At 40.2% G+C, this 25,039-nt stretch overlaps 1 long non-coding RNA gene across 4 annotated transcripts in view; it reads left to right on the top strand.

Annotated features, from left to right (window-relative positions):
- LOC100999943 overlaps positions 1-25,039 on the top strand; it is an 86,047-nt gene that overhangs the window by 14,429 nt on the left and 46,579 nt on the right. For 3 of the 4 annotated variants that reach the window (XR_641994.4, XR_641995.4, XR_163356.5), the window contains exon 5: positions 5,340-5,408. The exons of the other annotated variant lie outside the window; for it this stretch is intronic. This is a non-coding gene — a long non-coding RNA (uncharacterized LOC100999943). The remainder of the gene's footprint in view (positions 1-5,339; positions 5,409-25,039) is intronic. 4 annotated transcript variants of the gene reach the window in all.

The following is a 25,039-nucleotide window of genomic DNA, read 5'->3' on the forward strand; positions in this document are numbered from 1 at the left end:
ATTTATCCTATATGTATGGTTCCCCCATTTTTTCCTTCTTTTCAGGGGTGACTTTTAAACTTGAGCCATTCATGAGTATCCAAAAAGTTACAACTTATGTTTTCTAATTAAGACTTTATCCTTATTTTAGTATACTTACCCTCCCTGGCTTTTTTGCATATTTCTGCAGATGTCTTGACCTTTCTGAGGAATAAGCCCCCTTAGAAGATTAATTTTCTGTAGTTCTCTATTGAGGAAATACATGACATTTAGCTTTTTAATAATTTGATGCCATTCATTGAGCACCTACTGTGTGCTTTATGTACCCTGTCTCATTGAATTTTTACAGAAAACTGGAAGAGTTAGTTTTGTGTTATTACTACCTCCATCTCAAAGATGAGTCTTGGAAAGTTTAAGTAACTTTAGGTTACATTGTAATCAGTGGCAGAACTGGGACTTAAGAACATAATTCATGTTTGCATTTTCTTTTCTTTCTCTATCTTTTTTTTTAAAATTTTTTTAAAAGAGAGAGCATCTCACTCACTATGTTGCCCAGGCTGGTCTTGAACTCCTGGGCTTAAGCAATTCTCCCACCTCCGCCTCCCAAAGTGTTAGGATTATAGGCATGAGCCCTCATGCCCACCCCTTGTGTTTTCTATTTAAGTGGTCTTGAAGTTTGTTTTTTTTTTCCCCTTTTTAAATCTTGGAATTTGGCCTTTAGTAAGCATAGAATAGCAAAGTGTAATACCTGAACTGGGGAAAAAAGTCCTTGAATTCTTTAGGAAAGACTTAGTTGATGGGTACAAAGTGAAATGCTCACTGGAACCGGGAATCAGAATCCAGTTCTGCTCACCTATCCCTACATACCCTTCTTCCCTCTGCCCTGGCATATCATGGTTGATGTACATATCAATGATCATCCCTTCTATAATCCCACTTAACAATTTAGAAGTTAATTGATAATACTCTTCTGGCTTAAAACCCTTCTTCTCTGGGCAGGTGTGGTGGCTCCTACATTATCCCAGCACTTTGGGAGGCCGAGGTGGGAGGATTGCGTGAGCCCAGGAGTTTGAGACCAGCCTGGGTAACATAGCAAGACCCTGTCTCTACAAAAAAATTAAAAAGTAGCTGGGCATGATGGTGTTCACGCCTGTAATCCCAGCATTTGGGGAGGCCAAGGCGGGTGAATCATGAGGTCAAGAGATCAAGACCATCCTGGCCAACATGGTGAAACCTCGTCTGTACTAATACTACAAAAATTAGCCGGGCGTGGTAGCAGGCACCTGTAGTCCCAGCTATGGGAGGCTGAGGCAGGAGAATCATGTGAACCTGGGAGACGGAGGTTGCAGAGAGCTGAGATCGCACCACTGTACTCCAGCCTGGTGACAGAGCAAGACTCCATCTCAAAAAAAAAAAGAAACATCCAGATGTCCTCTTACTGGAAGGGCATCATGGTTTATCCTGCACCTGACACTAATATACCTACTCTGGGAATTCTTCTACCTACAACTATTTATCTGATCCCATCAGGTATTAAAGTTCTAAAAGTTAACAGAATTCTTAAAGGTTCCCAATCCCTCCCAGAAACCCCATCATCTCAAAGTCACTAGCTATTAAAAGAAGCAAAAAAAAAGAAAAAAAAAAGTGGCTCCTGACCTAGTCTCTTTGAGTGTGAAGACCTATTTACTATATAAAGCTGTCACCTGCCTTGAAAAGATTAAGACAGCAAGAAAGTTCTTAGAAAGTAGGTATGTGGCTGGCCTCAGATAAGGAGAAATTGTTGAGAAGAAGGAGTTGGGTTTTTTTGTCTTTTTTTGTTTCTTGTTTTTGAGACAGGGTCTCGCTGTATCTCCCAGGTTGGAGTGCAATGGTGCGATCACAGCTCACTGCAGCCTCAACCCCCCAGACTCAAATAATCCTCCCTCCTCAGCCTCCCAAGTAGCTAGGACTACAGGATGCACCACCATGCCTATTGTTTCTATAGCAGGGTCTTATAATATGGCAGACACGGTGACCTCCCACAGAGAAATGAGCCATAAAAGGACCCTGTAAAAGCAAGGATGGCTCATTGTTTTAAGACAGCCAAATGTATGGCACTTGGAGAATTTCAAAGAGTAGAAGGCCTTCTTGATTGCACTCCCCTTTAACAGGCTTGCCTCTTATGGGGCTATGTGTAGCATTGAAGTGGTTCACAAGTGAAAATGGTTATGCGTAGTGTGTCAGCCCCACCCTAAGCTCCCAGAGCCTCCATTCTGAGTACAAAGGTCAGTTTTCTTCTCGGGACAGGCCAAGGATGATGGGGTTTTCATTTCTCTCCTGATCCATGGCAAAGCATTCCTAAACTAGGCACTGGAAGTCTTGGTAACTGGAAAGAGACATTCACCAAGATGAGGAAGGCCAAAGCCAAGTGCCTTATATAGTCCCTAGAAAGCATTCTATTTTATGGAGCAATTTTTGGTCTCTCTCTCTTTTTTTTTTTTGTGAGACAGTGACTCAGGCTGGAGTGCAATGATACATTCACTGCTCATTGCAGCCTCAACTTCCTGTGCTCAGGTGATCCTCTCACTTCAACTTCCCGAGTGGTTGGGACTACAAGCGTGCGCCACCATGCCCAGCTAATTTTTTGTATTTTTTGTAGAGATGGGGTTTTCCCATGTTGCCCAGGCTGATCGCAAACTTCTGGACTCAGGCAATCCACCTGCCTTTGCCTCCCAAAGTCCTGGGATTACAGGTATAAGCCACCGTGCCCAGCTCTGGTCTCCTTTCTTAATCCTGTTGAATAAGCAAGATTTTTTATCTGAACCCTCCTTATACTCTTCTTTCTGTTCTTCCATGATCACTTTGTCCATCTTCCTCTTTGTCATAGGCATGTCCTGTTTCTAATTCCCTTTCTCTTTTCTTTGGTAGGCTAGCCTTCAAGACTGCATTACACTCCCCAACTTAAAATCTCTTGATAGCCCAGGCAGCTCGGTTATCCCCAACTTAAAGTCTTTTTGTTGTAGCTGTATGGCATTTATCTAGGGCATGGGGTACACACAGTAGGTTTCTCTTCTTTTTTAACGTATTTATTATGTTTATGCATGTAAAGAGTTTATTGTTGGCCAGGTGTGGTGGCTCATGCCTGTAATCCCAGCACTTTGGGAGGCGAGGCAGGAGGTCAGGAGTTTGAGAGCAGCCTGGCCAACATGATGAAACCCCGTCTCTACTAAAAATACAAAAATTAGTGGGACAGGGTGGCTCATGCCTGTAATTGCAGCTACTCGGGAGGCTGAAGCAGGAGAATCACTTGAGCCCAGAAGGTGGAGGTTACAGTGAGCTGAGATCGTGCCATTGCACTCCAGCCTGGGTGACAGAGGGAAACTCTGTCTCAAAATCAACAACAACAAAAAAAAGTTTAAAAATTGGAAACCACCAAAAAGTAGTATTAAGAGGAAAATAAAAATTACTCATAATCCCAGAATGCAGTCATGTGCTATTTTTAGTCTTATTTTATTCAGCCATTTTTCTCTTTACACAAACTTTTTTTTTTTTTTTTTTCGAGATGGAGTCTCACTCAGTTGCCTGAGCTAGAGTGCAGTGGCATGATCTTGGCTCACTGCAACCTCTGCCTCCGGGGTTCAAGCAATTCTGCTTCAGCCTCCTGAGTAGCTGGGACTACAGGCGCCCGCCATTACACTCAGCTAATTTTTTGTATTTTTAGTAGAGATGGGGTTTCACCATGTTTGCCAGGCTATTCTCGAACTCCTGACTTCGTGATTTGCCCACCTCGGCCACCTAAAGTGGTGGGATTACGGGCGTGAGCCACTGTGCCCGGCCTACAGGTTTTAAAATTTATTATTATCTAAATATTCATTTTAAATATTAATTTTAGTGTACTTCTTTGATTATTTTCTTTAGAGAAATTTCTGATTTCAGAACCAAGTTTATTAGCTTTCACTGTGTACATTAGCACCGTTAAAACTAGCTAGACCCAAGAAGCAGTATTGAATGGGTACCCCTTCTTTACTTTCCTTTGATTCACTCACTCTACTCTGGCGCTCACAGCTAAGTAAGTATGTACAGCAATGGCCTGCCATTATTCTATTATCTTTTGTGCTCTGAAATGTCTTTGTTTTTTCATCTGCTCTCAATACCTCTATGCTCTGACCCTTTGTATATAAGGGTAACCATATTTGTTCTTTCCTGCGAAATAATAATTCTTTTCCTTCCATTCACAGTAGCTGCCTGACTCATACAATGAATAAAGTCACATAGACTCAAAAGAGTAGAGATGGAGGTCGGATGTGGTGGCTCGTGCCTGTAATCCCAACACTTTGGGAGGCTGAGGTGGGAGGATCGCTTGAGCTTGAGCACAGGAGTTTGAGATCAGTCTGGGCAATGTAGCGAGACCTCATCTCTGCCGAAAAATAAAAATTAGCTGGGTGTGGTGGTGCATGGCTGTAGTCTCATGTAGTCCCAGGTGCTTGGGAGGCTGAGGCGGGAGGTCATACATACTTTTTGTTGTCACTGCTTCATCATTGGTTCTGATCACTCAGTGTTCTTTCCTTTACACCACATCATAATACAGTATTCCGACTTGGCAACTTAGCTCATTTTATTACGAATAGTCTTTAATTAATTTAGTAAATTACTATGAATGAACATTTCATTTGTTCTGCTAGGTGTGGGTTTTGCCAGCTGTTCCATTAAGGGACACTCTATGGCACGGGTTGGCAAACTTCTTTTGTAAAGGGCTAGGTAGTCTCTCTATTCAACTCTGCTGCTGTAGCATGAAAACGTCCATAGACAATATGGATACAAATGAGCATGATTGTGTTCTGGTAAAACTTGATTTACAAAAACAGGTAGTAGGTTGGATTTGGCCCAGGGGCCATAGCATGCTGACCCCTGCTCTACAGTATACATACACAAAGACTTTCAAACAGAAAGATGTATACAATAAAACAACCATTCAGAGTTATTTGATTTACAGTGTATATAATAAAAATAATACAGCTGTATTTGAGTCAGCACTGAAAAGTCTCTTGTGATCTGTGTCTTACGTGCATGAGTTGCAGAATATTCATACAAATTCCATGAATATTCTTCATGGGCCATGTTATTACCATTCCTTAGGGGAATCTCTTCCTCATCATGGGTCTTTCTTTGTATGGCTTAGAAGTGATGTTGTCTTTATACTGTGTTATTTGTTCTTAACTTTACATTACCAGCTCTGGTGTGCTTACCTTTTTCACCAACGTGTTTTCTACCCTACTTACCTCATAAGTGAATCTAATACGGAGGTTACTTTGGATATAATCATTATCTTAACAGGCAAGATAGTGGGCTGTGCTATTTCAAACCCTAAATTTGGCTTTCAGGATTATGAAGTATTAATTCTTCCACTGATATCTCAAAAGGTGATTTGGACAAAGGAACAGGTATCTCAGGTAAGCAATTGTTGAATATGAAAGTAAATATTCTTCTTTGGCTGTTTGTTGTATTTGTTATGTTTAATAGCTTTCCTAATAATGAACCAACTTTGCATTTCTGGAAGAAGATTCATACTTTTCCTTTTTTATTTTTATTTTTTGAGACGGAGTCTAGCTCTGTCGCCCAGGCTGGAGTGTAGTGGTGCGATCTCAGCCCACTGCAGCCTCTGCCTCCTGGGTTCAAGCAATTCTCCTGCCTCAGCCTCCTGAGTGGCTGGGATTACAGGTGTACACCACCATGCCCAGCCAATTTTTGATATTTTTTTTTAGTAGAGATGGGGTTTCACCATGCTGGCCAGGCTGGTCTCGAACTCCTGATGTCGTGATCTGCCCACCTCAGCCTCCCAAAGTGTTGGGATTACAGGCATGAGCCACCATGCCCAGCAGCCAGATTCATACTTTTCAAGAATTTTGAATTATGTTTGCTAAATTTGATATTTCAAATTTTATTTTCTATTTATTATTTTTTTCCCTTTTTTTTTTTTTTTGTTTTTTTGAGACAGAGCCTCACTCTGTTGTCCAGGCTGGAGTGTGGTAGTGCTATCATGGCTTACTGCAGCCTTGACCTCCCTGGCTCAAGGGATCCTCCTACCTCTCAGCCTCCTGAGTAGCTGGGACCATAGGTGTGCACCACCACTCCCAGATAATTTTTGTGTTTTTCGTAGAGACGGGGTTTCTCCATGTTGCCTAGGCTGGTCTTAAACTCCTGGGCTCAAGCTGTTTGCTCACCTTAGCCTTCCAAAGTGTTGAGATTACAGGGTGAGCTACCATGCCCTGCCCGGTCTTTTTCTATGTTCAAAAGTGAGTTGTTTTGCGGGGGATTGCAGTCTTTTTCAATTGTCGATGTTAGGATCATTAATGAAATCTTTTGTTGCCTATTGTTTTAAACTGAACCAATCTCAAATATATCCCATGCCATTAAATATACTTGAATAACATCTTTTAAAAATTGGCACATAATACACCACTGCATGAATGTAAAAATTTAACTTGTATCTGATATTTGGAATCTTGTTTTAATTACTGCTCTTTTAATTGTGTATAAATAGTGGTACAGTGAATATCTCTATAGATAAATTGTTGTACATATGTGTGTTTATTTTCTGAGGTTGGGTAAAATGTATAGTCCTTCTAGTGGTGTATAAGAATGCCTTTTTTTTTTTTTCTTTTTTTACTTTTTCACCAGTACACTATATTAAGGTTTCAGAAGAATTTGCCAGTTGTAAAGGTGAAAAATGGCCTTTGATATTTTAATTTGTATTTCTTTGATTCCTAACAAGATAGAACAGGTAAAAATCTTGGGTCTTTATTTTTGAGTTTATTTTTCACACTTAGTTTTAGTCTATCGTATGTTGCAGATATTTCCCCCAGTTTGGCCTATAAATTATTAATTTGTATGTAGCTCAAATATCTTTTTCTTTATGGTTTATTCTCCACTTGCATTTTATAATAGGAAGATAAATATATTTTTTATAGTTCATAATTCCTTTATACTTTTTATTGTTTTTTTTAATACAAATCTTTCCCATTGGGAACCTCTTTGGTGTGTGGTATGTAACTAATTTTTCTAAATGTTCAGCACATTCAGGGTTTGCGGGGTTATAGTAAGGGTACTTGTGGAGCTCTCAACAGTAGGACTTTCAAAATCTTTTCTCCAGTGCTCTGCTTTTAACATGACTTAAATATTCTCTCAGCCTGTTTCAGTTTTCCTGCCATTGGCTTATGCTATCTTCTATGAGGGGAGTTAGCAAACTTTTTCTGTAAAAGGCCCAATGGTAAATATTTTAGATTTTCTGGGCCATATGGTTTCTGCTCTTGTAGCATGAAAGCAGTCATAGACAATACATAAATGAATGAGTATGGCTGTGTTCCAACAAAACTAGTTACAGAAAAAGGTAGTGGGCTGGATTTGGTTTGTTGGCTGTAGTTTGCCAATACCTGCTTTATGATACTGTACTCTTACAACTTCTGCTCACCTAGTTTCTGCTTAGTCATAGTGGACTTCTTCATGTTTATGCCTCTGATTTTCCCTTAGAATCCTTTTTCACCTCTGGTCTTTGCTACTGATTACCTGTTTCCATATTTCACAGTTTTAAGTTTCTGAGAGCACTGGCAGTAGCTAAATTAGACGCTTTGCATGTCACCACTATTGTGTACTTTGCTTGGCTCTCTACCCTGTTGCTTCAGTATAACCGATTCCAAATAGCTGCATTCCTTTTGAGGGTCTCTTCCTTGCAATCCAGATTTCATTGCAAGAAATGGGGTCATTTGGATAATTTTAAAGAAGTTTACGGAATTCGACTAGTGTGGTATCATTAATGTGATTAAGCTCTTCTCTCCTTGTGCACATCATCTTTGTCCTACTACAGATTGATTTCCTCATTTTCTGTCTTTCTCTAACCTCCTGGTTACTGAATACTTAGATTTTGTTTCTCATTCATAACTTGAGCTTTTGCAACTACTATAGGTGTGACCTTCCTTCTACACTATCTTTCTCTTTACAGACTGTCGGCTTTAGCTCTTGCTACTCTCCATGTTGCCAAGTTGTCATTAAATTGAGAATCTGATTCCCTGTGGGTTGTTAAGTTTCCTGATACCGCAGGGATAGTAGTTGCTATTTGGCAGGTCTAGGACATTTCCCCCTATTGATTACTATGTGCAAATGTATCTCTTTCCCTACTTAAAATACAAAATTGCTTTAGCCTAACACAGTCCAGCTACTATAAGTGTATCCAGAATCAAGCTCTAAAACTAGAATGCAACTCAGTCATGTAGCATCCAGAGGTACCTGACCATCTTTGGAACTTGACAGTCTCACAGTTAACTCTGAAATCTTACTCTCCTTATATCCTAATGCTATTTTATATGCCTGTTAAGTTGTATCAGATCTACATTCTGATCTATAGTTTGGAGATTTTAATTTTCTAAGCAACCCTTTGTGAGGTCACAAATACTTTTTGTTTGTTACTGGTTATAGGCATTATTGATTCTCATCATTCAGTATTCTTTCCCTTTTCCCTTACACCAGATCATAACATAGTATTCCCTCTCTCTCTCTCTCTCTCTTTTTTTTTTTTGGAAACAGGGTCTTGCTTTGTCACCCAGGCTGGAGTGCCATGGTGCAATCTTGGCTCACTGCAACCTCCAACTCCCGGCTCAAGCGATTCTCTCACCTCATCCTCCCAAGTAGCTAGGAATACAGGCATGCACCACCATGCCCTGCTCATTTTTGTATTTTTTGTAGAGATGGGGTTTCACTATGTTGCCTAGGCTGGTCTCAAACTCCTGAGCTCAAAGCAATCTGCCTGCCTCAGCCTCCCAAAGTGCTGGGACTATAGGCATGAGCCACCATGCCTGGCCCATAATATAGTATTCTGACTTGACAACTTAGCTCAGTTTATTAGGAATGTCTTTATTTAATTAATTTGGTAAATTACTAGGAATGTAATAGTTTACATTATTGCTATGAACTCCTTTCCTGCTACATACTCACTTCCTCATTTCTATTCTTTATCCTATTGCTAATGGATAGCTTCTGCTTCTTTCTTTTCTTTTCTTTTTTTTTTTTTTTAAACTAATAGAGACAGGGTCTCACTATGTTGCCCAGGTTATTATTGAACTCCTGGCCTCAAGTGATCTTCCTGCCTTGACCTCCCAAGGTACTGGGATTACAGGCGTGAGCCACCATGCCTGGCCAGTTTTTGCTTCTTTATGGCTTCTGACTCCTGTGCCTATTCCTCACAAGTTGATCTTATTTAAATCTTTCATGCTTCTTACGTAGCTGTGGTATGTTCTTTTACCATGTATCCATTCACTTCAGCTGCTGAGTTTCTGTTCTTCTGTTTTTCCCAATTACAAATTTAATCTAATTTTCTCACCTCATCCTTGTTTGGGGAGGGCTTTCATGTCACAAGTCATAGGCTGTTGACCAGCTTGTAGACATATGCCCTTGAGTCTGAGCCTTACTTACCCTTGGTCTGATCAACTTTGGATTTGGAGGAGGGATAGTTGGTCACAAGAATGCTTTCTTAGCAGTCTTGTTTGCCTGGCTAAGAAGGTTTTTCTTTAGAAAGATTTTGGGCATGGATAACACTATGACACATTCATTCTATCTGGTTTAGCTCTTTAAAGCTGCTTGATCGCAGTATCTACCAAGTCTCTTCTCCTGGGTAAAAGTTCTAAAAGTTCCATGATATCACAAGCTGGTTTGTACAACATCTTCAAAACAAAGAGGATTCTCTTCAGGTTTGTAGCTAGTTTCCTAAACTACATTCTTCCTAGGGGGCTGTTCTGCTTCTTACTATGGGTTAGGCACTTGTGATTGCTAGAAACAAATTCTCTGTTGAGCTCACTTAATGACAGGTTATTTGCAGGCCACCTGTGGGGAAATAATGGTGACTTGGATCACATGCAGTTTCACATACAGGTGATCTTTTGTATCTGTGGGTTCCACATCTGTGGATTCAGCCACCTGTGGATCAAAAATATTTGGCTAAAAAATATAGATGGTTGTGTCTGTACTGAACATGTACAGACTTTTTTTTTGGTCGTTATTCCCTAAACAATAGAGTATAACCACTATTTACATAGCATTTATATTGTATTAGGTATTATAAGTAATCTAGAGATGATTTAACATATATGAGAGGATGTGTATAGGTTGTATGCATTTACTAGAATATTTTATATACAATATTTGAATATCTGTGGGGGATTCTGGAACCAATTCCTCTGTGGATACCAAGGGACACCTGTTTAGGGGGACCTTAATATGATTATGCCTGTTAGGTATGTGAACTGGATTCAGAGAAGCTCCTCCTGGGTTCAAGTGATTCTCCTGCCTCAGCCTCTCAAGCAGCTGGGATTACAGGCACCTGCCATCACGCCTGGCTAATGTTGTATTTTTAGTAGAGATGGGGTTCCTCCCTGCCTTGAACTCCTGACCTCAGGTGATCCGCCTGCCTCAGCCTCCCAAAGTGCTGGGATTACAGGTGTGAGCCCGGCCTCTCTGCTTATCTTTTGTGTCTTATAATTTCTGCTTTTTAAATATTGGCTCGCCCATCCACTTTGTTTTTTCTCCATCTCTCTCTCTCTCTCTCTTTTTTTTTTTTTTTTGAGATGGAGTCTTGCTCTGTCACCCAGGCTGGAGTGCAGTGGTGAGATCTCAGCTCACTGCAACCTCTGCCTCCAGGGTTCAAGTGGTTTTCCTGCCTCAACCTCCTGAGTAGCTGGGATTACAGGCACCAGCCACCATGCCTGGCTAGTTTTTGTATTTTTAGTAGAGATGAGGTTTCACCAAATTGGCCCGCCTGGTCTCGAACTCCTGACATCAGGTGATCCTCCCACCTAGGCCTCCCAAAGTGCTGAGATGACAGGCATGATCCATCGTGCCCGGCCCTCCATTTCATATTTTTAGCCTATTTATAGGTTCTGCTTACTTATGGCTTCATCTTCCTCATAAGTTTTGCCTGCTTATGATCCTCTTGACCTCACCTCTGCATTGTGTTGCTTGTTGTATCCTTTCAGCTTCAGTTTCCTTTGTGAACTGTGATTACTTTTAATAGCTCAATTCCAATTCCTGAGAAGACAAATTTACTAGGCCTATTGTATCCCAGTTTAGATAGATACTTATATACCCACAGCAGCAGTTTGTGGATCTTCACTTTTGTTTTCTGCCATTAATATGATGATTACCCTATTTTGCTGCTTTTACTTTGCTTGTTTCTTACAGCCTATAATGTATCCATTAACAACTGACTGTTGGACTTCTCTTTGTTTCAAGGACTGCAATTGCAAATGCCTGTAGGATCCAGATGCCATAAATGTATAAGATGGTTCTGGTGTTTTCTTCTTTTCTTGAAACACTGTCTTTTGTGTGTGAGGGGGGTGATCTTTTGTTCAATCATTTTTAATAGAGACATTAGGAGGGCAGTTTCTTTAAAATATAAACAAGGGTGCAAATGGAATGGTAAAGGGCAACTGACGCTTCTAGGAGGTTAGTAGGGAATGTTTGACATTGTGTGTAATTGGGACATACATATTTCCTCCAAAGGAGAAGACTTTAGTACTTGACTTCTGCTGATTGCTGCCCAGTGGAAATGTCTGCCTAAGATGACCAGCTGTCTACAAAAAGCCTGATTGGCTTCAGGTTTTTTTTTTTTTTAAATTTAGAAGTGATTTAAAGTATATGATAGGATGTGTATAGGTTGTATGCAATTACTAGAACATTTTCTGTAAAGGTCTTGAATATCTGTGGGGGATCCTGGAACCAGTGGGGTTGGGGGGAAGCTTCAATTGTTTTAAAATATTTCAGGCCAACAGAATATGTTTATAAATGCTTGTATAACCTCATAGCTTCTGTTTCTTTATAGTTTTGGCTTATTTGAAATGTTTCCTTTTTCTCATGTGGTACAAAACATGGGTATGTACCATTACCTCTTTAACTCAGCCAATGGCTTGGCAGTTTCTCTTGGGCAGTGTTTAAAACTAGGCCACAGTTTTGAATGCAATTGTGGATATTAAAATGAAGTAGATTAGGAAAGAATAGATTTAGCTAGAAGACAGATAAGAAAATAAGAAAATATCAGCCTTCATCTGGCAAAGGGCATCATCAAGCATCACCAGGAGGTGCTCTGTATCCACAGGTTCCGTATCTGTGGGTTCCACCACCACAGATAAAAAATATTTGGAAAAAAATACAACAATACAAAATAATGCAAATTTTAAAAAATACAATATATTTATATGGTGTTTACATTGTATTTGTTATAAGTAATCTAGAGATGATTTAAAGAGACAGGAAGATATATGTAGGTTATATGTAAATATACCATTTTATATAAGGAATGTGTATATCCATGGATTTTAGAATCTGTAGGGATTCCTGGAACCACTCTTCCATGGATACCGAGGGATGACTGCATTGTTCTGTGAAATTTTTGTCCCAGCTACATATTTGTATGTATGTATGTCTTTGGTCTGGTGTAATTGTATAATATTTCTCACTATGGGTTAAACAACTTCATAAGACGTTGTGAGCAACCTGGTATCCTCTGGACTAGATCATTCCTGTAGATGGTTCCTTTTTGCACACATAGTATTTTGTTAAAATCAGGTGACTGTTTAAAAATTAAAAAGATTTTAGATAAAAATCTGGATTTTTACTGTCTCCTGAAATATCAGAAGATGGGGTCTAAATTGACACTGAGGACAAGCAGTGGTAGGCTCATTTTAAAGAAGGGCCTTCTGCTCTCTAGTTTACCACACAGTACACTAATTAGCCTGGTCTTACTTTTGTATATTACCTGAATAGCCACTTAGGGCATTTTGAACACATGGCTTGCATTGCTTTGTCTTTTTGAAATCTGCTGTGGCAGGCCCAAACCTTGCCTTTGATGGGCTTAAGTAAGGTCTGGTGTCCAGTACAAAGGCAAAGGCAGATGAGGATTATTAGTATTCCATTTTGCCCTATGGATATTCTCAGTGCTTTCTACTGGAAACTCACAACCAATTCTGAATATGCCACATATTATGTGATTTGCCCTTTCTGTCAAATCCTGTTCTTGCTGCCATTTAGAAACAATCAGGCCAGGTGTGGTGGCTCATGCCTGTAATCCCAGCACTTTGGGAGGCCAAGGTGGGTGGATCACTTGAGCTCTGGAGTTCGAGACCAGCCCGGGCCACATAGCAAGACTCTGTCTCTACTTAAAAAAAAAAAAAAATTGGCTGGGCATGGTAGTAGTTCATGCCTGTAATCTAGCCCTTTGGGGGCCAAGGCGGGAGGATTGTTTGAGCTCAGCAGTTCAAGACCAGCCTGGGCAACATAGCGAGACCCTGTCTCATTATATAAAAAAAAAGAAAACAATCAGGACAGGTGCAGTGGCTCCTACCTATAACCCCAGCACTTCAGGAGGTCAAGGTGGGTGGATCACTTGAGCCCAAGAGTTTGAGACCAGCCTGGGCAACATAGGAAGACCCCGCCTGTACTAAAAATTTAAAAAAGCATTAGCTGAGCATGGTGGCTGGTATCTGTAGTCCCAGGCTGAAGTAAGAGGATAGCTCGAGCTTGGGAGGTAGAGGTTGCAGTGAACCATGATAACACCACTGCACTGAAGCCCGAGCAACAGAGCGAGACTCTGTCTCAAAAAAAAAAAAAAGAATCATGTTTGGAGTTGGAGTTTGTTTGTAAGCAATAGAAACTTACTTAGGCTAAGTCAAGTAAGAGCAAGAGGTTGTGAAGCTATACATATGACAATTTGGCAGTCTGGCATTTCACAAGAATCTAATTAGAGAATTTGGGTGGCCAATCCCCTCAGCATAATAAGGGAGTCAAGGAAGCTTTTAAGAACCTCATCAGTTTTCTGCCTTCCCTGAACAAGTGTCTCTTATTTGTAACTAAATTTGTCAGCTTAACAGTAAGCAGTAACTGATATTAGACTCAATTTTTCAACTAGATTTGTAATTTGGCACAGTAATGAAATCTTAAGCCAATGCACCTATTCTGGGCTTCTTGTTTGTTTTGAGTCAGAGTCTAGCTGCATGCAGCTGGAATGAAGTGGCACAATCTCGGCTCACTGAAACCACCGCCTCCCAGGTTCAAGCGATTCTCTTGCCTCAGCCTCCTGAATAGCTGGGATTACAGGCACACACCACCACACCCAGCTAATTTTTGTATTTTTAGTAGAGATGGGGTTTCACCATGTTGGCCAGGCTGGTCTCAAACTCCTGAACTCAAGTGATCTGCCCGCCTCAGCCTCCCAAAGTGCTGGGGTTATAGGCGTGAGCCACTGTTCCTTGCCACCTATTCTGTTTTGAACTTCATTTTCCTAAAAACATCCTGAATTACTGAGCTTTTATATCACTTCATGTTAAAGTTTTCATTCTTATGTACCAAAGTACTAATTTGAATTTGTAATGAGTCTGATGATATATTTCAATTTTTTGCTTTGAGGGACTGGCTGCTACATTGCAGAATATCTTCTGTCTCTGACTACTTTCCACTAAGTATCAGTGGTGACCCCAATCCAATCATGACAACTGAACACTGAACATGCTTATGCATCCCTCATACCTTTATTTTTTATTTTGGGAAACCTTTCAGCTTCAGTTTTTGCTGATGTTTATGTGATTGTTTGTTCAGCAATTCAAATTTCTGGGAGCCAGTCTCCTTGGTTCAGATTACTGTTTTTTGACTAGAGCTTCTCACTTCAGATTCTGTCATAAGATTATGGCTTACCCTATGGTTGTCCTTTGATTTGGTGCCATATGAAATAAAACATTATTTTCTATGGCTATGTATTAAGATTTTGTGCAATTCTGTTTTTCTTAGAAGGCTGAGGGTGTGTTGTCAGACACCATGACTGATGTGACAGGTGTATTTTATTATGTGGCCGCCAGGCAGACAGACATTTCTTAATAATTACATATTACTTAATATTATTTACATAATTTTTTTATTTTTTTAAGACAGAGTCTTGCTTGTTCCCCAAGCTGGAGTGCAGTGGCACGATCTTGGCTCACTACAACTGGGTTCAAGCGATTCTCCCGCCTTAGCCTCCCAAGTAGCTGGGATTACAGGCACCCGACATCATGCCTGGCTAGTTTTTGTATTTTTGTAGAGATGGGAGGGTTTCACCATGTTGGTTAGGCTGGTCTTGAACTCCTGACCTCAGCTGATCCACCTGCCTCTTCTCCCAAAGTGCCGGGATTACAGGCGTGAGCCACCACGCCTGGCTATTTACATATTTTTAATCTAGAGCCCCTTAATATATTACAGTTTTCATGTATGGAATCTCTAATGTATTCACCTCTGCCACTCTAGATAGTAACACAAATTGCTGTCTGGTTCTTGTGTCCCAGAATGATGGTATGGGGTAGCCTGAAGCATGAGCCAAATTAATAGAAACAGAAAGTAGTTGCCAGGGGGTACCAGGGTTGTTGCCAGGGGCTGGGGCAGGGGGAAGAGGGTCATTGTTTAATGGGAATAGAGTTTCAGTTTTGCAAGATGAAAAAAGTTCTGGAGATTGGTTGCACAAAAATGTGAATATACTTAATACTACTGAACTGTATACACTTAAAATGGATAAAATGGTGAGAAAAATAGAGCAACAGTATTTCACTAAGTAGGCAGTTTACACTGAATGTCCATGGGGACATCAGAATATCCTTGAGAATATTAAAATACAGCATCTTCAAAGAAAAGTAAGTTAAAGGACCATTTTTGATGCAGCCTCTCAGTTCTCTATATCAGGGTCCAGCAAACTGGCCCAAGAGCCAAATCTGGCCAAACACTTATTTTTGTATAGTCTGAGCAAAGATTGTTGTTTATATTTTTTAATTATTGAAAAAATCAGAATTATAATACTTAATGACATCAAAATTATAAGAAATTCAAGTGTCAGTGTCCATAAATAAAGTTTTATTGGAACACGGTCACATTTATTTATTTATTTATATTTGAGATGGTGTTTTGCTCTTGTTGCCCAGGCTGGAGTGCAATGGTGTGATCTTGGCTCACTGCAACCTCTGCCTCCTGGGTTCAAGCGATTCTCCTGCCTCAGCCTCCCTAGTAGCTGGGATTACAGGCATGCGCCACCACATCTGGCTAATTTTGTATTTTTAGTAGAGACGGGGTTTCTCCATGTTGGTCAGGCAGGTCTTAAACTCCTGACCTCAGGTGATCCGCCTGCCTGGACCTCCCAAAGTGTTGGAATTACAGGCGTGAGCCACTGCAGCTGGCCTCACACTCATATGTGTTGTGTATGGCTGCTTTTATGCTACAGCAGCAGAGTGGAGTAATGGGGACAGGGACCATATGGCCTACAAATCCTAAAATATTTGCTGCTTGGCCATTAGTAAAACACTGAAAGTCAGACTATTACAAAAGTTGCCAGGTCTCTCACAGCATCATCTTTGATAGCTTTAAATGCCTAATTGGCAGCCTTGTCATGGACTAGTAGGGACTATTATCATTCTGTTCTTTTACGTTTGGTGGGGATTCTTACTTCCTTACTCCCTACTGTGACACTTTAACCACTTCCAGAAAACTCATTCTTGGTGAGCTTCAGTTGTGGCTGAAATCCCTTTAGCAATTTCTATAGGCTCTTGTATTGTTAAGAAACAGACATCTCTTGGGCCAGCCAAGCAATTGGGACCACCTAAGCAATTCGGACCACCCAAGGCGGGGCTTGGTCAGCCTCTAAGATGGACAGGGATCTCATAAGAAGTCAAGTAAGGAATTTGAGTAAAGACAATTAAAATTTAAAGAAAAATTTTAATTCGGTTTCCTGAGTTTGGAAATTAGTTCCAAGACACATCTGGGAATGTCAGCAGCAAGAGTTTGTGTCATCCATCCTAGTATACCACCTTTAACATTTCTTAATTCCTCGGTGTGTTTGTTCAGTGCCTTTCTCATTGTTGGGTCAACCTTTACTGTACCTCCGAGCTTAGTCTGCATTCTGCTTCCCCATAAATTTTCAACTATTCATAATTAAATGTTGCTTGTTGCCCGGGTGTATGAGATAGTGCCCAAAGGGATTTATTTCATGTTTTCCAACTTTCTTGCATTCCACAAATTCTATTTATTTTGCATTTCACAGACTTTATTCCTTAGTGTAAGAATTTCAGTGACTTAATTCTGCCCTGCTTGGGCAGTCACTTTTTGAGTCTTGTGATGATATATAATGGCACTGGGGAAGTGTCCCCTACACCTGGTACTTTCTGCTTTGGACTACAAGGCGGATCATATTTTAAAAATTATTACTGTCTAGGACTGCTTCCCAGAACTATGTTCTCCAGAACTATGAGTGGAACAGTTTCCCTTAGATGGGAATGTGAGTGTGGCCACCACTTGATTCAGATGTGTTCATATTGCATTTGCCACTAAGCACATATGCCCTTCATCTTATATATATGTTTCTAAAGATGCTTCTGTTTATACTGTTCCAACTCTTACTGAAGCAGCAGTGTTAGAGAGAATGTCAGCCAGATGCTGTAGTCTGAAGTAATGTCATGAGACCATTTTAGAAATTTACCTGCCAATTTCTTTTTTTTTTTTTTTTTTTTTTTTTTTGAGACGGAGTTTCGCTCTGTCGCCCAGGCTGGAGTGCAGTGGCCTGATCTCGGCTCACTGCAAGCTCCGCCTCCCGGGTTCACGCCATTCTCCTGCCTCAGCCTCCTGAGTAGCTGGAACTACAGGCGCCCGCCACCTCGCCCGGCTAGTTTTTTCTATTTTTTTAGTAGAGACGGGGTTTCACCGTGTTAGCCAGGATGGTCTCGATCTCCTGACCTCGTGATTCGCCCGTCTCGGCCTCCCAAAGTGCTGGGATTACAGGCTTGAGCCACCGCGCCCGGCCTTACCTGCCAATTTCACAAGCCCAGGAGGTGGAGGCGGAGGCAGGAGTATTGCTGAGCCCAGGAATTGAAGACTGCAATGAGCTATGATCGCATCACTGCACTCTAAGTTGGGTGACAGAGCAAGACCCTTTCTCAAAAAAAAAAAAAGTACAGAGATACTTATAAACAATTCAGATACCACATAAAGAAATAAATATAATCAAGATAAGGTATAATCTTGTCGCTCAACTAAAACTATGAAACTTTTGGTGTATAGACTTTTATTTTTTATGAGACAGAGTCTCAGTTTGTCACCCAGGCTGGAGTGCAGTAGCGAGATCTTGGCTCACTACAAACCTTGCCTCTCAGGTGCAAGCTATTCTCATGTCTCAGCCTCCCAAGTAGCTGGGATTACAGGTTTGTGCCACTACACCCAGCTAAATTTTGTATTTTTTAGTAAAGATGGAGTTTCTTCATGTTGGCCAGGCTGGTCTCAAATGCCTGGCCTCAAGTGATCTGCCTGCCCTGGCCTCCCAAAGTGCTAGGATTACAGGCATGAGCCACCACGTCTGGCCTTTGTATAGACTTTTAAATGCCAGACTTCTTTGATAGTATTGAGCATATATTTTATCTAATTGTGACACCTGTTTTGATTCTGTGCTTAATTAAGCAATTTTATGATTATAATTTGGCTATAGGAAAAGAATGTAGTCTTTATGTGGAAACAAGTATTCTGGTTACATTGATGGGTATATTGTAGTAAATTAATAAACTGGCATATTGAAGATTATTCACCTTCTTATTATATGTCAGCTGTGATGAATGTGCTTATAATTTATCTTTGCACAGTTGACTAATTGTTTCCTTACCAAATGTAATTTTAGTCATAGAAGGTGCAGTGAATACTCTCAGGACTCTGAAACATGGTTCGTACCCATGGAAAAGAGCCTAACAAAAATACTGATAGCATGGTATGTTCCAAAGTGGGCATGAGGAGGAAAATGCATTTGGAGGTATTAGAGAAGATAATATGATAATAATCAATTACTATAGTTTTGTTAGGAGAACCTCCTTCATTTTTTAACTGTACCTAGATAATTAACTTTGTCAGTTTATGTATTTTTTAATTTAATTTTTTGAGATAGGGTCTCTATCACTCAGGCTGGAGTGCAGTGGCACGATCATGGCTCACTGTATCCTCAACTTCCCAGTCTCAAGTGATTCTTCCCCACCTCAGCCTTCTGAGTAGCTGGGACTACAGACGTGTACCGCCATGCCTGGCTAATTTTTTGGACTTTTTTTTTTTTTGTAGAGATGGGGTTTCCGCCAAGTAGCCCAGGCTGGTCTCAAACTCCTGGGCTCAAACAGTTCACTCGCCTCAGCCACCCAAAGTGCTGGGGTTAGAGGTCTGAGCCACTGTGCCCAGCCAAGTTTGTCATTTTCGAGATAGCAGCATATGCTTTATCTCGGTCCAGAGTCATGGTTGCTGGAGGTCAAGTCTATGCAGTTAGCTACAATGGGCCACTGAAAGATTCTGAACTTCTTGTAGTCATCCAAGTAGGGTGGATTGCATGTACTATTTGTAATTGAAAAGTATGAGTTCCTGTTTTTTTTTGTTGTTGTTTTTGGTTTTAAGGAGTGGAGAGTTTAATAGGCAAGAAGGAAGGGAGAAGACAGAAGGAAGAAACTCCCCCTGTACAGAGGCAGATGGAGTGGGGCTCCAAAGCCGAAAGTGGAGGTCCCTACCTGCCAACAATACCAGCCAGGTATATATGCAGAGGCTGGAGGAGGCAGTGTTTGATTTGCATAGGGCTCAAGGGATTGGTTTGACTAGGCATTTCATTCACATGGCCTGTGAAAAAGCTCGCCCTCCCACCCTAGCCTTTTAATATGCAAATGCAGGACACCATGATAGTCTACACACGTGGGCATATGTGGGGGCGGCCATGTTGCCAGGAACCTGTGGGGAAAGGGTAAGAAGGCCCCGGGAATCTCCATGTTTGGGTGGGCACAGTTCCTAATGGCCTGCATTTGCATATCAAAAGTTGCTGGCCTGGCTCTGAGAGCCAGAGCTTTACAAGAAACTTTCCCAGAGATGCTTTAACAAATGAAAACTTACCAAGGACCCCTTTTCCTACAACATTCCCCCCTGTGGAGATGCCACCCTAACTGCTGTTAGGGGGTTTGGGGCGACGACTCTTTCTGGCTACTTCCTCTGAAAAGGGACATCGAATGGGGAACAGCAGCTAAGGCTCCTTCTGGGGTTGATCTAAGAATCCTCAGAAGAATGGCGTTGTCCATGTGTGGTTCAGTTTACAGCACCGTTTGGAGTTTGATTGCTTCTAGGCGAGAATAAACAATTTAAGTTATAGTATTGAATATACAGGGTCCAAATATCAATACAAGACATATAAGCAAGAGAGTGCTTAATAAAGGGGTTAAGCAATTCCATAAAGAAGACCGGAATTTATTAAAGAGGGATTGTAGCCACTCGGGGCTGAAGCCGGCATTTTCCCTGAGCCTGTCAATAATTTTGATTTGATTTCTAAGTACCTGTAGATTTTCCTCTACTTTACTAGAGTTGTTAATCCAAAAGCAGCGTGTTTCATTTAAAACTACATTACTAAACCTAATAAAAAGTCCTAGCAGACTCAGTGATAGTAAAACTTTCATGCTTCCTTTTTGTCAACTATTATCCCTGCTATAAGGATAATAATTAAGCAAAATACTACAGTAATGGAAACTCTGTCCAATATTTCAGTTAGAAGGTGCTACCATGTGTAATGCTATTGCAAATAGTAGAATGAGGACAGCAGTTCCCACAAATGTGGTGTGGTAGGTAATTTCCATCTAAAATTTTACTTGCCAAGATACGGAATTCCCCTTTGGGGGTCTATGAAGTTCTTTGTTTTAGTTTCCCAGACAAAGAAACCTCCGGGTTATGGGCACTTACTCACTTTCATTACTTGGCAGAATTTGCAAGATAATTGCCCAGAACTAGCATATTGATTCACATTTTTACCTTACCCATCCCTTTTCTTTTTTTCCAAGCTGCAGAAGATCATCACTTGATTCACAGGAATAAGCAGGGTTAGTCTAAAATGTAGGCATAACGCTTAAAAACAATGAGAGTAGGATTTAATGACAAATGTATGGTAAACTTTGGAGCAAAATTCTTCTCTCCAGTCCTCATTTTTGGTAAAAACTATGAATAAACTTTAGTCTTATACTTGGCCTGATTATTTGCATAAAGTGCAGCAAGAATGGTTATTTTTACATAGGCCTTTTGGCTTGGCTTTGATGAAACTCTGTTCCACAAGGAATTTCAGATAAGACTTTTAAAGCCGAGCCCAGCCATGGGTTGTATCCTGTAATACCTGTGAGTTGGGTAATCTTCTCCTCTTGAGGTCCCAAGATAAACTCAGAGCTTCTATACCTGTTAGTAAGTGACATTCTTTACTGACCACAGGTTAGGAACACTGTGCAGGGACTGTGCAGAGAAGGTATGAGGCCAGTTCTCCCCAAGGGGCTTTTATTGGTTTGCATGTCAAGCTTGATTCCTTAAAGGGAAGCACACCCTTTCAGTCAAAGCCTTGGTAAAATAACCAGTTTTTCCAGTTGTATCCTGTTGACAAAGAAAAATGGATTTGTATCGCACTGATGCAAACAACTATATTGCCATAAGTTAAGAGTACTCACAGTTTCCAAATTCTAGAGGAACCAGGCAGAGAAAAGTAAACATGCTCCAAATTTTGTTCACAGGGGTATACCTTACTCAATTATTAAAGCCCATAAATAGTTTAAAATAACTTTCCTTGACTCTGAAAATCAAAACAAAGATTAGCAATATTCAAGCAACAGTCAAAAAGGTTGCTTTAACTTTCTGAGTGTAGTCCACTTAGTTAACTTTTGTTTTGCTTGATATTTGTCAACATGCCAATTCTTCATGAGTCCCATACATTCTTTATTTCAATGTTACAATCTTTAAAACTATTAAAAACCTGCATTTGAGAACACCTGTTAAAGTCCTTAATATAGCTTGATTATAAACTGTCTTTTGAGAAGGAACAAAGCAAGACAATTGTCTGCGAATCAAAAATTTCCAGGATAGTTATGGTTAAATATATGACTAAGAAAGAAGTTTATTTATCTTCATGGTTTACAGTAACTTTACCCTTAATTATGATTGATAGCATATACATAGACATTAGAATTTTAGAAATCCCATACTATTTTGGAACATATTAGTATTTATTCACCAAAATGTAACTTATAACAATATAACTTTATAACAATAAAGAAGATTGGACATCATTTTGGCAATCTCGTGTGACTAAACATGTCAAATGATCTTGTTTACCTCTTTTCTGAATGTTTTAGGGGCCCTCTGAACCATCCAAAAAGCCAGGCATCAGTAAGGACAATTTCCAGATTGCCATAAATTATTTTGTAAAAACAATAATTCAAAAGGCAAAAACGTTTCATCAGCCTTTACTATGACGTGAAAATTTTGTTCAAAGCAAAATTTTACCCTTGCATTAGTTTATTAATGTTAACTCCAATTCGTTTCCACGAACCCGTATAGATAATCCCATCTAATCCTAACCAATTTGACCATGAGGTGAAATCTTTACAAACGTTTTGTAACCCTTTTGCTAAAGGGCAGATTAGTGTCTTAAGACCTCCTTGCTATGCTTTTATTTTAATGCTTAATTCATGAAAAGACCATATAGATGCTACGGGAGAAGATGGTGTAGTGCTTCTACCATGCATTTCATTGCAAGGCAACCCAAAGCCAATTGGCTTATTTGTAATCAGCCCATCCCTGATGGGAGTCTCATCTCCCAGTGGGGGATGGGGATGTTTCCATATTTTTCAGGTGGCCAAGAGCATGCTTCTCTGTTTTTTTTTTTTTTTTTACAAACATTTAATTTAATATACAAAGTAGATAGAGATAGAGATAGATAATGTGTAATACACTTGCAGATGCAAATAGACATACAGATTCCAGTGTAGATATATAGACAACAGCATAGATACATAAAGGCCTAATTATTAGAGCGAGACGCTACTTAGACTCCCTAAATTTAATCCCAGCTCCACTCCAGCTGTTTGACCTTGAGCAATTGATTTAGCAGCCCTGGTCCTCAGTCGACTCATCTAAAAACACCTCCCTTACAGGGATACAGTGAGGATTCAATGAAATAATACATGTAAAGCATATATAGTTCCTGATAAAGAATAGGCTTCCAATAAGTTAGACATTATTGTTATTATTATATACATAATAATGTAAAAGAGTATGTTATTCTTATTGCTGTTAGCTTCTCTGTTTTATAACTACTATTAGCCATCCCTTACTGTGTATTTTCTACCTAGTTATTACACACCAAAGCGCTCTCATAATGCAAAGTAATTTCTGATAACCCCCAAAACTCAAAACCATCAGATAACACAGTGCAAAACAGAATAAAGCCTTTGATTTTGAGAGGGATCTATCTCCTTTTAATTCCCGGGGTTTCATGAGGAAAACAGGTTTTTTCCTAAAACGGGGTTTGTGGTGCCTCGTCTGTTTTTCCCCAGGAGTCCCATACTACCAGAAGTTATTTTAGGACTTTATATGCATGCATTAAGAGTGGTGAGACAAAAAATGGAGAAAAATAATTCAATCAACTGAGAAGAAAAGAGCCCTTTTCCAGAAAAGCAAGATTCAAGAAGAGAAAAGCATAAAGGCCTTTAAATATACCTATAACTTGAACATTTACTTTTAATTAAGCTGAGCGCTCTTTAGGAAAATCCTTTTAAATCCGTTGTTACTTGACTTTAACCACACCAAGCAGTTAAGATTTTCGGCTTTTGAACGTTACCAAAAGTACCCTTACAGGTGAAACCAACGAGCTTTAATTAGGTTATGATTTAATTACGAGTGTACAAGGTATTTTTAAAGGAGTGATAGCTTTTGAAACTGTCATTGCAAAACTGTCACTGAGACAGTGAAAGAGATCCCACCCAAACAACTTCATTTTGTTTCCAGGCCTCAAGTTGTCCTTGCCCATCTCTGGGCATAGGCTAAACCAACTTTGGGAGGAGCCTGGTTTACAGTCTATAGTCTAACACAAAGACAATAACAGCGGCTTCCCAAGATATATTTCCCTCTTGCCTGGGGACCAGACCAAGAAACTAGCCACAGGAGCCATGCAGCTGGAGGCCACAAGATTTTGACCCTCCCCAAACTGCTCTCAAGATCAGCGCTTAAGATATTTTGTAAACCCTGCCCTTGATGGATCAGCTGGCACCACCCAGATTGACAAACTGGCTTATCTTATTTAGCACAAAAAGACAGCCACCATTGTAAAATGGCAGAGACTAAAACAAAGTATTGCCATGCGGTTACAGATGATGTTCCCAAAGACATGAAACAAGATGGAGGCCTGTAGCTGACTTTGCCACCGACCGCTTTGCTGGGCTGGCTTGAACAGCAGGCTTATGGGGTCCTGGGCCTGCATCCTAACCTAAGATTCCCTTTCTTCGACAGAAGGATACAGAAAGACATGCAAAGCACACAAGATTGTCTGCAGCTTAAGACCAACCTTACAAATCCTTTTTCATTAATTATACATTTACAGAGAACGTCAACAGTGATCCTTATTATCCCTTTTACCAGTTGGCACAGGGAGAGAGAAGCCAAAAGCCCAACTGGTAAGAAATGTTTACCCTTTTGCTGGCATATGAGGCTTCTGGGTTCCCTTTCCCCTAGCTCAGCTCTATGCCAAGCATTTTAAGATTTGGCAAATTAACTTTTCCTAGGTTGGAAGAACATTATAAAAGAGATAGAAGCCATTTTAAACCACAAAAGAAGGAAAAACACCATAGAAAGGAGTTTCAATTAGGGTTGTCAAGAGGTAATACCTCTCTTCCTATTGGGAATGGTTTATCCCCTATTTCTTTGCCTTCCCTATTTTTCTCTTTTCCCTTCTGGACCACTATAGGAGACATATTGCTCATCTCCAAAATTTTCTTCTGCTTGCAGAGCTGCCTGTTTTAGCTGCAGTGAGGGTTTGACTTAGCAGCAACATAACATCCCTCCATATGAGGTCAAATATGTGAGTTAAATTTTGGAAAGCTTCTGTATACCTATCAGGGTCATCAGAAAATCAGCCTCAGTTTCCCTTTACTTGCCTAAGGTCACTGAAGGGGCCCCAAATAAGAGGGACCATCAGAATGATTTCCTTGAAAGTTACTTTTTTAATTTTGGG

This window comes from Papio anubis, chromosome X, assembly GCF_008728515.1.
Source record: "Papio anubis isolate 15944 chromosome X, Panubis1.0, whole genome shotgun sequence".
Taxonomy (NCBI): Eukaryota; Metazoa; Chordata; class Mammalia; order Primates; family Cercopithecidae; genus Papio; species Papio anubis.